We start from the raw sequence: 14,166 nt of genomic DNA on the forward strand, positions 1-14,166 counted from the left end.
TTGTCTAGGCCACAGCACTCCCTTTCAACCACTGGAGATCTGCCAGTAGTGTCCATGTCGAAAGGAATTCAGTGAACCAAAGGCTTAGAGGCCAGATAATCCCTCCCGGATCGTCTTTTTCTCTAATTAAACTTAAGTATGTTCGTCTTGTTTTTGTCCTGTAGCGGCGGCCGCTACTGCTTGCCCGTCTTCCGCTGACAGCTTTCCACCAATGATCGATGATGAGCTTGATGAAAGGCTTCTCGTCTGCTCCTCTTCCAGTACCGTTTTACATTACGTTTTTTCTAAGCTAGGTTAAACTTCTCCAGCCGGCCCTAGTCGTTTGTATCAGTTTGTTAAACGATCAATAATCACATCACACCATACTCGTTGCAAATAGACTTAGCATAGGTTTGGCTGGTTTAGTCAGACACGTCTTCTTTTGATCAGCACGGTTATATTATATTTAGGCAGTAGCATGTATGAGTGCGTGTATTTCTAGAGTGGATACAAAGTGGCTTACGTCCAATCGAATTAACCGGAGGCCAGCCGCAGTCTAATTTAAAAGTTACCTAGGCGCCGAGACAAACAGAGACTTCGTCAGCGCTGTTTTGCAACGTTGAAGTCAGAGAACAAATGTTGCATGGTAGTACGGACGTCTGATGCCTGTTACGGCCGGTTTCAGCCATATTCATGCTGAGGCATTAACACCACATAAAGAACTGCCATATGAGTTGATAGACAAGCGACGTGGGGTCAAGAAGTGGATTGGAAGCGAATACACTTATTATGTCCAAGCGAAGATTCCTGCCGTTGCAGGACTGAGATTAGGCACAGGTAAATAGATCCAGTTTACCATACCTACATGGAAAATAAATGCGAAAGAATTATTACTTATCTAGATAAAAGTATCTGGGAGTATAAGAAAGGAAAGATGCGGTTACGTTGAGCTCAATTGCTACCCTAATTCGAAAGAAAACCAGAGGCACACTTGATACGCTCTGTACGTACTTTAATTTTGAAGCTGCTGTCAGCGTATTAGCCGGCCGACTAATACTTAAGAACTGCTGCCGGCGTCCTGCTGAGAAATATATATCTATTATATTTGTAACTGTGTGTACGATAACAACAAGTTATCAAGAGCATATTATTTAATCATTATTTTCACCAAACATTAATGCTGTAACTTTTGCATCGATGCGATCGCACCCATTAAGTCTGGTGAATGAGCGAGACTTCTCGGGTTGTCCTTTACTGTCTGACTAGTTCAACGTCATCTCCCCCCTAAACGGCTCCATGTCTATTAACGTATGCTACACGATACTCTGTCGAATAACCAGAAACCCCATCATTAACAGCCGCAGGAGCTATTGAACTATGATTGATGTCACACTAATTCATGTATTCAAGCCTACGATGTAAAAAAAAAAAACGATAAGGAGCTGTTCTTGTTTGTCGGAAAGTGACATTAAATAGCCCCACACGAACTATTCAACGGAAATCAGATCAATTTCTCAGGCAATTTGTGACTTGACGCAATTTATAGTCCTAGGTTGTTGGGTTTGCAGGGTAGCTACGTAACAACGGGAACGTACCCTCCTATTACCGAACGCTCCGGGTTTATACTTTTGAAAAGCTCGTGCCCCAGTTTTGTTAGTATCGATAGTTCCTCCTAGGCATACGGGAAAGTATGGCATTGACAACATTTTGAAAGATAATTCAAAGCAGATCAGACTTCGTGAAATAAGCACGGAACATGTGGATCAAGCGACAAAAATACAGCCATCACAGTCCACGTATTTCCTACAAGCTGTGTGCGAATTATTGTGTTGTAACAGTAAATGTTTTATAGTTTCTGTTGAATGAGCCAGTATCCAAGTGCTACATTGTAGCATTCGAGCGCATATGCTTGCCATTAGTATTTTCGTACCCCCGTTTAACCTTCTCATTACTATAAGTTTTGAGAAGGACGAGAGGTCAATTGTTTGAAGATATTATTGATAATGCTCCGAGTGGAAGGAGTAAGAATTTCAGTCGTGCTATATTTTCGAGCACATTACGACAAGGGGCAATAGGAAAGCAGCTATCGATTACTTAAGGCCTAGTCCACTATCTACTCTTCATTACTCTACAATTACCCGACATCTTTTCTGCCTCTTTTCTAATCGACCGCGAATAATGAAAAAACAAACATCGTTTTATTAATTTTAATTCAAAGGTAAGTATCGAACGAGTAGGTTACACATAATGAACCGCCTTAAAGTCGTCAATTAATAAATACTTATTGCATTCACCCCTGAGCTGTTGTTGCCTTTTCCTTCCCCATTTTGTGTCTCGTAGTTGGATAGACCACTTTTAAAAAGCGCTAAAATCTAACAGCGCACGGCTGCAGTATTCGGAAGATTAGTTATATAATATACTAAAGCCTTAATTACCATTCTAATCTAATAGCGATGCTTTGAGTTTACGTCGCTCACAACCACATGTCTAAATAGGAAGCATTGTTGTTGTTTGAATGGTCTACCGCTTTAGAGAACCTTATTTCCTTTACCTGCTTCCTATATTCTGATATTAACATTTTTCTTTTTGTTGAACTTGTAGACAATTCCGGGTCATCGGTGCATACACTATATAGTTATAGACTTGGGTTAAAGGGTAGAGAGGAATTCATGTTCGCCTTTTGACCTACGTACTACTCCAAGACTGAAACGAGGGCGAGAGGGGCAAAGCAAATGACGAGAAAGGGAAGGACGAGGAACTGACGCCGCTCTTGCCACCAGGCCGGGCATACAGCGATGAATGCATTTGAGAGAGCTATTCTTTAATTCATTTTCTTACAGCAGCCTCACCCGCTGCCCTCGCCCGAATGTCGCTGGTAGTCGGTTTGTTAGTCGGTAGTTGCCAGTAGCTGGTAAAAGACTGCAATGGTTGTTGAAGCCCCTTCTAACGCGAGGAACGACAGCAGCAGCAGTAGTAGCAGTCTCTGGTTGGCTTACTCGCACCGGTTTGCCCCTCTGCGGAACCGATGATGTATCCAAGACGGAAGTTATACTAGCGGACTGACGCAGCCAACCATCAAAACTCCAGAAAGGCTAATGCGAAGCAAGCGGGTTCGCTAGGGGTTAGCTTAGACCCAGAAAAACCCAGAACTGAGTACATAGAGCTGACAGCTTGATGCTTGAGTAGTTACATACTAGCCAACTTGCCAGCCTGTGGGCAACCCGGATGCGGTCTAGCGATGTGCTAGAGAAAAGCAAGAGAAAAACCCGCTAAACCAACGTAAAAGATTAACTTCCCTAAGGATAAGATGACTTTAAGATACCCTCAAGAGAAAATTCATATGAGAGAACGAATTTAACTCTCCGAGGGTCAAGAAAGACGGACGGTGGCATCATTTAATTAGTTAGGAAAGCAAACAAGGCCGCTGTTTGCTCCTTAAGTAGAAATCTGTTTGTCACCGCAGGAGAAAAGCGTCTGTATTCTTGCGTATCTCGGAGGAAAATAGTATCGAAAATTCCAATAATTTATCGGTCAGGGATTTGGTTATATGAACACTTGGGGTTCATGAGCATCGCATTCAATTTTTGGATGATTTTCTGCTAAGGCAGTAAGAACACGAATCACGTAGAGAAATATTCCGAACTTAAAAAATGTCAACGATCACGACATTTTGTGTTTCTCCGCTGTTATTTCACGTTCCTATTAAATATCTGCGATAACCAATAGCTAATGATAATTTCCTATTTACTTTATTTATTGCAAGTAGGGAAATTGCACGCTCTGTGACAACGTCGTGCCAATTCAAGGTTGTATGAACAGTTACACCAAATCTTTACTTGAATCTTTTTACAACGACTGCAGTTCGAGAAGTCATGATACTTCAGCTTCATCTTTGCAATCCTCGCGCGAAGGTAAGATTCGGGGGAGAGCAGAACAGAATAGTGTAAGCAAGGAAAAGAAATAAGAGAGAGGTTTCGTCGGTAAATATCAAGCAGCGAACTTCTCCGTCAGTTGTCGTACGCTTCAGCTTCGTTTGACCCTCTCTGTGTCTGAGGTCGTCGCGTGTCGTTGGTTGGTGTGGCAGAAGGATCATGGCATCGCTACAGTCGTTGCTACTATATAGTATACTGTTGCGTTCCGCTACGTCCTACCGATTGCTTATCCTCGGCATCTCGCGTTTGCGAGAGCACCAGAGCGGAATGCAAATAACACATACAGGCAGCAGGCGAGATGACGATGAAGCCCCGAGAGCGAGGGTGGCGACAAGGGCAAACGCGACCGGAGACGAAATGCATTCCTTCGGCGACGCCGAAAGCCGCCTGTGCTTAGGCATTCACGAAACTCAGCTAGCAGGCGCTTGTATCAAAAGCGATCGGTAGGGACTTGCCGGCCAACTGTTTGGATAACTGAGTCGCTACGCATAATCGCGGTGGTAGTTACTTCTTTACAGTAGTATGGTAGCAGCGTATGTTTACGTGTGTGCGCATGTACCCTGCACGTACGGCATACATACGTCGAGGATGTATGAAAAGCTAGCAGTTGTAGGTGGACAGGGAAGCAGTGGATAGGTGCCAAATGGATACTTCATGCCTCCACGGTGGCCGAGCAGGAAAAAAGCAAAGGGAAAAATTAGATAAAAGAAATCAAGAAGAAAAAGGTATTTTTTTAATGAACATGAGGCGAACGTGGAAATGGGGCAGTTCAAGGGCACTGGAGGACAGTGTATGGTATGAAGAGAGCGTTAGCAGATTTCGATGGTGAAACAGATAGGGCAGTCGCAAGGGTTTCGGCATAGAGGGACAAATACAGCCCAAGCATGGACAAATGAAACTTCTACCTGGGAGATGCTGCTCCTAGTGTGCGAGGAAATGTAAGCGGCACTGTTTTAGGTATACTCAAAAAAACAGTTTCTAATTGGTTTAATTTAAAAAGAGGTAGAGGCAAGAAGCAGCAGGACAAGCCAAGGAGCATTGTCGGCAACAAAAAAAAGGCCAATGACGACACCGTTGTGTCAAATACACACCGGCAGTGGTATCTGCCGTCACCCGACGTGTGTGAACGTTCCTATGTGTGTCACTGCGTTAGCAAATGCTATTCGGTAGATCTTCATTACGATTGCGTTGTGTCTACCTTTCTAGTCTATTTCCTTCCAGCACCAGAACGGCACCAAAAACATTCCTACTGATCGAGACTCGCAACCGAAATAAGTCATACCGCTAATAAATATATTATTGTATGTTCCCCTAGATAATAGAATATTGCAATGGGCGATAGCATCAAGGGTCATTCTATGAATACTGCGCGTAGAGTAGACGTGCGTGCCACGCCTGTAAAGGCAGCTTGCAGAACACCGGGTGGAAATGACGGATCCTGCAGCATGGGCAAAGAATCTCGTTATGTAGTATGCACCGCGTACTATGCAGGTGGAATAGCGAATCCCTTCGCTCTTGATATGTGACTGTGGCCATGTAGTCTCGATGTGTTGCGGGGGGGTGTGTGTGGGGGGGGGGGGTAGATCCGAGCCATCCAAGCAAGGCAGGCGAGCAGCAGGCTGAGAATGCTTCCTCGTTTTCGTTCTTTCGCTCGTTGATGTCTGAGGTTTGGGAGAATACAGTCATTACAAGAAGACCAGCTGGTGCCACGAACCCTACCGCCGTTGCTCCCGAGTGCTTTGTCAAAGGCAGCGTAGACGGCATACCCCTTGCCAGTCTGTGTCGGCCCATGCCGATTCTTGCCAGCCTTATTGAACAAGAACGTGGGGATACATCGATGGTCTTTTTGCTGTCCTTTGCGTTTTGCCCCTCACCACACTGTAATCCGATAAAACATAGATGCGCATGGACAAACATTCAGACACGCACACGCAGGCAAATAGACAGAGGTGGATAGCGACAGTGACGATGTGCGGCGCCTGTGTTGCTGGTGCTATGACTATTTCTACCATGACCGGCTCTGCCATTACATTTAGACTCCAATGACGATCGATGTATCGCTGCCATCTAGAAACGTCGACCTCCGTTGATTTTTTTTACCTCTTTAGCTCCCATCACCGCCGTACAACACTGAACACGTGGCACGAAAAGACAAAAAGGGATATTCCATGCTGAATTCACATAGAGGCGGGACGAAATATGGGAAATCAGTACGGGCAGTCATCTAATTATTTAATGTACCGCGTAGTTGTTTCCTATTGAAGAGCGAATATAGCCGTTTGTTTTTTGCCTATGATTGGTATGGTGTAGGATTCGAATGCTTTGGTTGTAATACTTCTGGTTAAAGTAACGATGAGTATAATCCGACTAGACAAAACTCTTGTTTTACTTCCTCTTTCCATACTTCTTACCATATTTAAAGTTTCATTAAGTTTCTTTGAATTAATCGTAGAATAAGCGTGTTATATTGACTATTGGTTATCTATCTGGCATCCTTCTTAGGGGGAAGGGGGCCGGGAGATAAGCAACATCTAAAATCTGCCATACAAACTTTTATTGCTTTTCATGAGTCTAGCCTCGCTAGGATTCTTAGCCTAGCAGCCGTCTTTTGGGGTATGCTAGTCCTTGTTGAGGACGGAATGGAGTATCGGTCTCTCTACGCGGATTATAAGCGCTGTTTGTTCTGTGCGGCCACGTGAAGTTCGAATCAACTGTAAAAAATTCAATACGGCTGTACCTTGATGCAGGTTACGCTTGTATTGCCACGCCGGTGCTGTTGGATAAGCAGAATTAGCTTAGATGTTAGTGTTTTCAACTTTTTAAGATCTCTGTGTGTACGGATTTATGAGAACCACAGTATGATCCAATGCACCCGCTCCAGGGCAGCTTCGTTACGCTACTGTCATTCTAACCGCAGTTAGTTAAGTTCAGTCTGATTCTTTCAAGCCCCCGGCGTCGTCTGGTACGAACGCAGGCTTCGCAACTGGCTAGCTATCATCAAGCGCCGAAGGCGTCAGGGAAGTCGGTTTTGGTTCGGCGAAGTAAACAAACGAACGCAAACCGGAAGATCTAGCGTGCGCTGTGCAGAAGCCTGCAGATTGCACAAGCAGTTGCTTAAGTGGCTGCTTTGCTGCTTCAGGGGAGACGGACGATGGCGGTCGGTCTCATAGGAGGGCTGTGCATACTCACCCTAGCCGGAGAAAGAGCGTGAGCATTGGGCGAGCCCCGCTTCGCCGACTTGCCTGTGCTTCCGTGGAGCCTTCCCGTCTAAAACTCTTTTTTGACCTGACAAAGACATCGATAGAGGCTTTTGCCATGGAGATGTAGCCGCATTTTCTTGGTTCCGTCAATGGGGTGCCAAAGGAAGCGTTGAAAAAGAGGATAACTAAGCAAAAGGACCTGATACTGGTGATAGGAAATGGAGGGTGACGAATCAACCCATTCGTTAGGCAGAATCCGGTAAGTATGGTAAGGAGAAGTAAAAGAGAAATGAGTACGACTGGTAACTTTTAACTGTTTTCGCTTTTCATTATGTGTTTCTAGCTGTTGAAGCTGTTATGGGCTGAAGGTTAGCTGATGCGGATATGCCATGCTCTTTACCTTTTCTCCACTGGCGAGCTCGACCCACTCTTGAACGTTATCCTTTTCTAATGATTCGTTCTTTAGCTGGGAGCGCCCCTTAGCTACGCCCTCCCTTTGGTCTTCGGCTCCAAGACCGAACCTGATACTGCTTTTACTCAATGAACATGCGTAGCTCCGGCTTAGTATTGCTCGTAGATTTACCTTTAATTAGCTATAACTGATTTCATAATTCATGGAGGGATAACAACGAAAACGAGGTAATTCGTTAGCTGCTATCTTTGTCCCGAAGGGTTTGAGACAAGCAGCACTGGTAGATTTAGCTGCAACTATTGTAACTGAAACTGAAGTCTCGTTCGGCAAGTAGAATCTCAGTAGTTGTGCACGCGCCAATGTGTATTATTATTAATTATTTGGAATTCACGCTATTTTATTTACATCCCGCGCAATCTGCTATAAAACGCTACGTTTCACCGCAAACCAAGCAATGTATTTTGTTCATATAAAGATATTTGTGTTCGATTTTATTATACTGCTATATATTTGTTATTATGGTAGTTCTATCTTTTATCGCCAGGCAAATACAGGCTGGCGGCGGTTGTCGTAAGTGGCAGGTTCACGTTAACGTTGTTATAGATTGAACGTCATTTGAAAGCGTCAGCACCAGCAATAATATTTGAAGGCTCTCAAGGCAATCGCAACGACATCCTTAGAGCCGTGGCTGCCATAATAAGAGAGCGCAAGCAAATGGAAACGGAGCAAGCAATGATCCCGGATGGTTACGCATGGTTTCACTCCGGATGTAGCGAGGACGGCAGGATGCATCGCGTCTACCTACATTTGTCTATGCCGCTTGTTTGCTATCCACGTGCAGGCGTTCAAATCGAGACGCAAACAGAGCCAGACCTCGGCTCCAGACCAAGATCCTGCCCAAGTCTGTTGGATACGAAATTGAAGATATGGGACAAACATAGCCTTTGTGCGCACGCTGCAGTAATAGCACTGATTGTCACGGTAGCTTGTGCACCCTTTTTTCCGGCGACTGCCCAGGTCGTCTGCTTGGGCACTCCACTACTACCCAAGTCGTTCATCCAACGGAGTGGGTTTTTGCATGTATCGTGCTATACCTAATTGCGGCCTGCTAGATCATTGCTATATTGATTAATAACTCAGTCCCTGGGTCGGCCGTGCCACCTGAAAGGCACTGAAAAGGATGGGTTACAGGTAGGCATACTGCGGTGCACAACCCGCACCGTTACAAGCATCGAATTGAATTGTAGATATATATTACTATATGTATCTATTTGGAAGCAACGGGTGCATGAAGATATTTATATATAAGGTTAGTGCTATGCTACACGTTCTGCAACTGTAGTGAGGACAAAGCGAGCCGTTGTTAGTTAATAATTTTTCTGGGTCCGTACTAGAGCTACTGGTTTCCGCTGCCAGCGAGCACATCAGCGGCGATGAAAAAGCACATCTACATCCGTTACTTTTTGATCGGGAGTGTGCTGAACGCCTTTTGAGCTTGGGTCGATCTCTGTCGACCTGAGAGATTTGGTGAGGCCGAGTCATATAGGGTAGTTGCACTGCAGTTTGACATTGTTAGACTATACGCTGAGTTGAAGGACAAAGAAGAAAGCGGATCGGAACGAAACCGGGTAAGAATCAGAAGTACCCAAAGGCAAAACCGAGAAGAAGCCAGTAGTTCCACCAGTGCTGTATGTTCTTTTGCTACTACTTTACTACCGCTACTCAATGTTGAGTATGTATTATCGCTTGGTAAGCGTTCGGCGGACTTATCAGGAAGGATATTTGCGACAGTTAAGGGGCATCTGAAGCGGCTGGCTCTACGCATCGATGTGCGTCGGGCGTCGTCATCCGGAGGTCCCTTGTGGCCCAGGAAGAAATGGATGAATTGTATCAACTGTAGGTATCCTTTTCACGAGGACTACGAATGACGGCCGGAGGCTTAGAAGTGGGAGCGGCAACGAACTGCGTTACAAGTCGTTCTTCCACTCCACTGCACTGCTCTGTGCTGAACGGACGGAACCGAACCGATCAAACTCTACCGAAAGAGCAGGCTAAATCAAGAGTACTGCGATACAGCAAGCTATTTTTGTTTTTAACCTCAACTCAATCGGCAGCGACGTACTGGCATTCACGAAAAAGACTTTCTTAGCTTTGACTGGAACCGGCCTGTGCAAACGAATTAGTTCTTTACCCTTTTAATCTAAGGACATTATCTGGAACGCTCAGTCAGAGAGAGGAGTTCTGATTACGGGCACGCATATACAATAGTCTTCACAAACGGACGGTAACACGCATATAGCAACAGGGAAACGACTTTAACGGGAAACGACGAAAAGTAGACCTTTGATGTTCATTTATGTATCGTACAAACGCATTTCTAACTATGCAAGTTTTACAAGCAGGTCTACTCATATAGTACTGTTACATGGAGATAGTTAGCATTTAACTTGCCGTTTTATACATCTGTGTAGAGGTAAATTCTTGCTGGGATTGAAACTCGGCCATTGGATGGAAATTTGAAGGTTAATTCGAGAATGCTTTAGGCCGCAAAGTTACCGACAATGGATTGCGAAGTTGTAAAGGTTTCTTTGCTCTCTTCCTTGCATTGAATGCGGTTCCGTATGGAAGCCTGGGTGTTGTAGTGCAGTGTGGGGACGTTGATATTGTTACCTGAGATTGCGCGAAAGAACGCTTCGCAAGCCGCTCTGGTTCGCGAAGCGGAATTCTAGCCCTATACTTGGCTAGACGCTTATCTTCCCCGTGCTTTTCTTTGCCCCTGCCTGCCTCGCTGGCCTATTGATCTCCAATCTGCGATAACCGTGAGGGGCTTGCTCGCGCCTTTTCGCTGTTTTGTTGTAGCCACTGCTGCTACTGCTGCCAAGTTGTTAGCGACCCTCAGCCTTCCTTAATGTAAGTGCTAGGTTCAGCATGGCAATCAGCAGATTTCTTTTCATGCGTTAGCCGCGACGACTGCTAGACTTTTCGTCTGGAGGGGTGACAAGGGGACAAAGCCTTAATGCAGGGCTGAGAAATAGGGCACCAAGTGCACAGCGCAGCAATGATTGAATCTAGTAGAAACCTATAGTGAAGCAGTCTAAGGCCGTACAGAGCGAGATGGACAGATGGGATGAGATTGTCCTGTACGGAAAAAGGCCAAAGTGGACAAAGAGGCCTTTATAGTTGTCGGTGAAGACTTGGCATGACCAATGTTTGCGGCTCCGCCATCCCCAATACAGTGCACGGCTCGCCTGCATTATAGGCCTGCGGCTATCTCTAGTGTTACTTAGCCTCCACAGGTCAAAGCCATAGCTGACGGCTCTTGGGCTCTGTGGACTCGATGCATGTGTACACCTGCCTGCCTTCGTAACGCTGGTACTGCTACTGCCTCGGCTTCTTATGGTCTTCCTAGTGCTCCTAGAACGTCAAGTAATTGGTGAACAATATAGGGACACTCGATCTCTCGTAGTCAGTACTCTGTGATACGGCTCCCATGGCGAATCTCTCCGGCTGTCTCAACCGATCAATGCACATATGCCTCGTTCTCTGTCTCACTGTCGTTTGTTAGGAAAGCCTATATACAAGCAAACTGCTCTGAGAATGGAAGGAGGGAGCGAGGTTAAGCGTAGCTCAATAATGGCCTCACAATGGCTTTCTGACAGCATACGTACCCATATACATCGATGCGTACAAGCACTTGCATTTTCTGTTTGCAATGCCAAAATTGCACGGCATTATTCTACCCAGCTTTTTTCCTCTCTCTACTGCTTTGTCGTATCTACCTCCTGTAGCCATACTAGTATAACATAGAATCTCAGCTATCTATCTGGCGGATGTTCATGGAAACGTATTCCGTTTTGTCGCACCCAGATGTTGTTGTGGCTTTTTTTTGTTCCGGCAAGAGGTGACAGGCTGTAAGACGTATTCCCGATTAATGATGGAGTGTATGCCGTGTGAACCAAATAATGAATCGCTAACCAGACATATGAAAAATCACGGGTAACTTTATTTACGGGTGAACTTACGTAGTATCGAAGACCAAAATCATTGGTTTAAAAAACAACCTTCGAGTTCGCTGGTGCAGTAATTTCGACAGTATGTTGAATATGGTTGCAGCTGTTCTTTTATCTCATTTTTAACGTTGCACTTTTCCACCTCTCCACAAGTATTGCCTTTAGGCGAAAAACTATTGAAAGCAGCTTACTTTTATAACATTTCCGACTTCTACGAATATGCGTGCGTATTTAACGGTAGTCGCACGTAGGTAAAGAACGAATTGTCAATACTAAAGTAACAAAAAAGTGTTGACAGACTGTTAAAATAAAAAGAAAATGTTCAACGTCCGAGAGTAACAACAAGATGGCCATCTGAACCCAATGAGGATCCACCGTTTCAGCCTGCAAAGCATTCGGTTTCGCCCAGAAGAGTTTCAAAGTCTCAAAGATTCTGCATTGTTTCTTCCGTGCACGTCCACAATACGTACGCAATACCCTGTCAAAATGGTCGTAATTAAAAATAATGTTATTATGTGGGATTCCTGCTCGTGCGGCTCTTGTGGATGAAAATGGTAAGCAACAAGCTATTTTGGCTGATGATAGTTACGACTATGTCCGACCGATTGCAAGACAAGGCTTTGATGTTCCTGTAGTCATTAACGACGGTACCACGCCAACAATATAAAAGTTGGTAACTGCGCAATCTGTTGCATCGGCAAACGCAGTGTAGTTCAACAGGCAGTACACGAAGTTAAATAAGTAAGGTGACGCTTAAACTAATCGGCATGTCCCGTAAATGCCGCTATCATTCGTCCTTGCTTATACCAGTGTGCTTGACGCAGAGTGCTGGTCCTTGCGTGACATGTGGAATATAGAATGAAGTAAAAACGTGTCCGGAAGACGGATTGAAGTAGAACTCTATTGCAGAGCAGCTGATAAGACGGCGACGCGTTTGAATTGTTAATATTTTTTTAACGAATTCTTTTGTCTGTCTGTCTAACTATTTGAATTTAGTTGCATTAGCCTAAACAATTAGATGTAAGTTTCATGTTGACGCTATAGGCAGAGCTTTAAGTGAAAAGACCGGAGAATTCTATTTAAATTCTCTTAAAACACGTCTTTATATTAATACTAAATTATTATAAATGAAAAATATAAAGAAGAATTAAAAAAAAAATATAAATAATAAATATATTTATAGTAAATGAACTATAACATCCGTACTAGACGCCAACGCTGACACATTACGGATTTATTGATGATGCGAATAAGGTACAATGAAGAAAGGCCTACGAATAGATGAAAGCAAAGAGTAAACGCGTAAAAAAAGAAAGCTGGTTCTGTTATAATGATTTTTTCCTTGGAATATGTTTAAAATCGAAGCATACCCTACATCAGTGACGACCATAAATCAAAGCACTATCATAACAGCTGGTTTAAAAAGTTAACTAACCATGGCGTTAATATGGTCCGAAAATATATTGGATAATCTAACGGCGAACTTTTACTTAGTTTACCGCACAGGATAACCATGACAGATGTCTCGAAGGGCCACAAACTGTAGACGGTAACTAACCAAACAGCAGAAGGCCTATTCGTTTCTCTGGTTGCCTGAAAGTCATCGGTCAACATGAACTATGTAGACAATCAACGTGTGCTGTTGATGACGGATCGATAACTCATCGAGTGCATGGCTTTTGCTGGCCGCAGATTCTTTCTAGCTGTGCTAAAGATGGATTAGTGATCAAGTGGCTGACGATGTCCTACCCACGCCACAATGCGAGTACACCATAAATCGTTCTGCGTCTAAAGACAAGTTCAAGCGACCGACAAGGCGTGTCATGTTGGATTCAACGACTTTTCAGTATAAAAAAGAATCGATCAGCCAGCCGATAAATCGACCATCATCAACCAAAGCCGATTTAATTACCTTACTGTGCCGTAAAATACTGTACCGTAGCAAGCTATTCAATTATGTTATAATATTGTAATAGAAATCTGCAGTTTAACATATACTTCAGGTACATTATTTGTCTCTATAAAATATTCCTAGCAATACCAAAATTATTATTGCTACGAATGACGTTCTCTGATATTTTACGTTTCGAAGTTATGGTATTGTTGAAAGCCCGTACGAATAATACGTGTGAGATACGTGGGCTGGAATGTCTGATTTCATTTTTAATAGAGAATTCAATCCGTAACATTCACAATTTCAGTTCCTCCTCTGAACTAGTCATCGCTTTGCCCTCAAACGCAGCGGGTCGAACTCGACTAGCGACCCTGATCCAAGACAGAAGTGACAATCCTTTAATCTCAATCTATCAGAAGAGGCTTCTGCTCTCACATGTCCTATCCTTCCGATCCGAGAGTAGCTTGCTTCTTTCTTTGCAGTAGCTCTTGAAAAATGCTCAAAATAGGGGGTGATCACGTGGACACTTGCTCTTCCTTCGGATTACTATAGTCAAATCGTAAGATGTCATTAAAAACTAGGATACCCACAAGTCTGAGAAGCCAGCCAGAAATTTTTGTTACTACCACACTCGCTGCGACCGCTCAGAAAAGACAGGTAAGAGAAAGACGTATTCTGAAATAACGAGAATATGCTTCTTTTGTACTAAAGCACAAAGACTAACCTGATGTTTATCCGT

The 14,166-nt window shown here is 44.1% G+C and overlaps 1 protein-coding gene and 1 long non-coding RNA gene across 2 annotated transcripts in view; both read left to right on the forward strand.

Moving 5' to 3' along the window:
• LOC111251359 (uncharacterized) overlaps window positions 1-14,166 on the forward strand; it is a 327,630-nt gene that overhangs the window by 64,205 nt on the left and 249,259 nt on the right. The gene's annotated exons all lie outside the window — the stretch shown is intronic.
• Window positions 7,731-14,166, forward strand: part of LOC147755499 (uncharacterized) — a 79,789-nt gene continuing 73,353 nt past the window's right edge. Inside the window, exons 1-2 of the long non-coding RNA XR_015329406.1 lie at window positions 7,731-7,750; window positions 13,028-14,084. This is a non-coding gene — a long non-coding RNA (uncharacterized LOC147755499). The remainder of the gene's footprint in view (window positions 7,751-13,027; window positions 14,085-14,166) is intronic.

Source organism: Varroa destructor, unplaced genomic scaffold (assembly GCF_002443255.2).
Source record: "Varroa destructor unplaced genomic scaffold, Vdes_3.0 BEIS01000005.1, whole genome shotgun sequence".
Lineage (NCBI taxonomy): Eukaryota > Metazoa > Arthropoda > Arachnida > Mesostigmata > Varroidae > Varroa > Varroa destructor.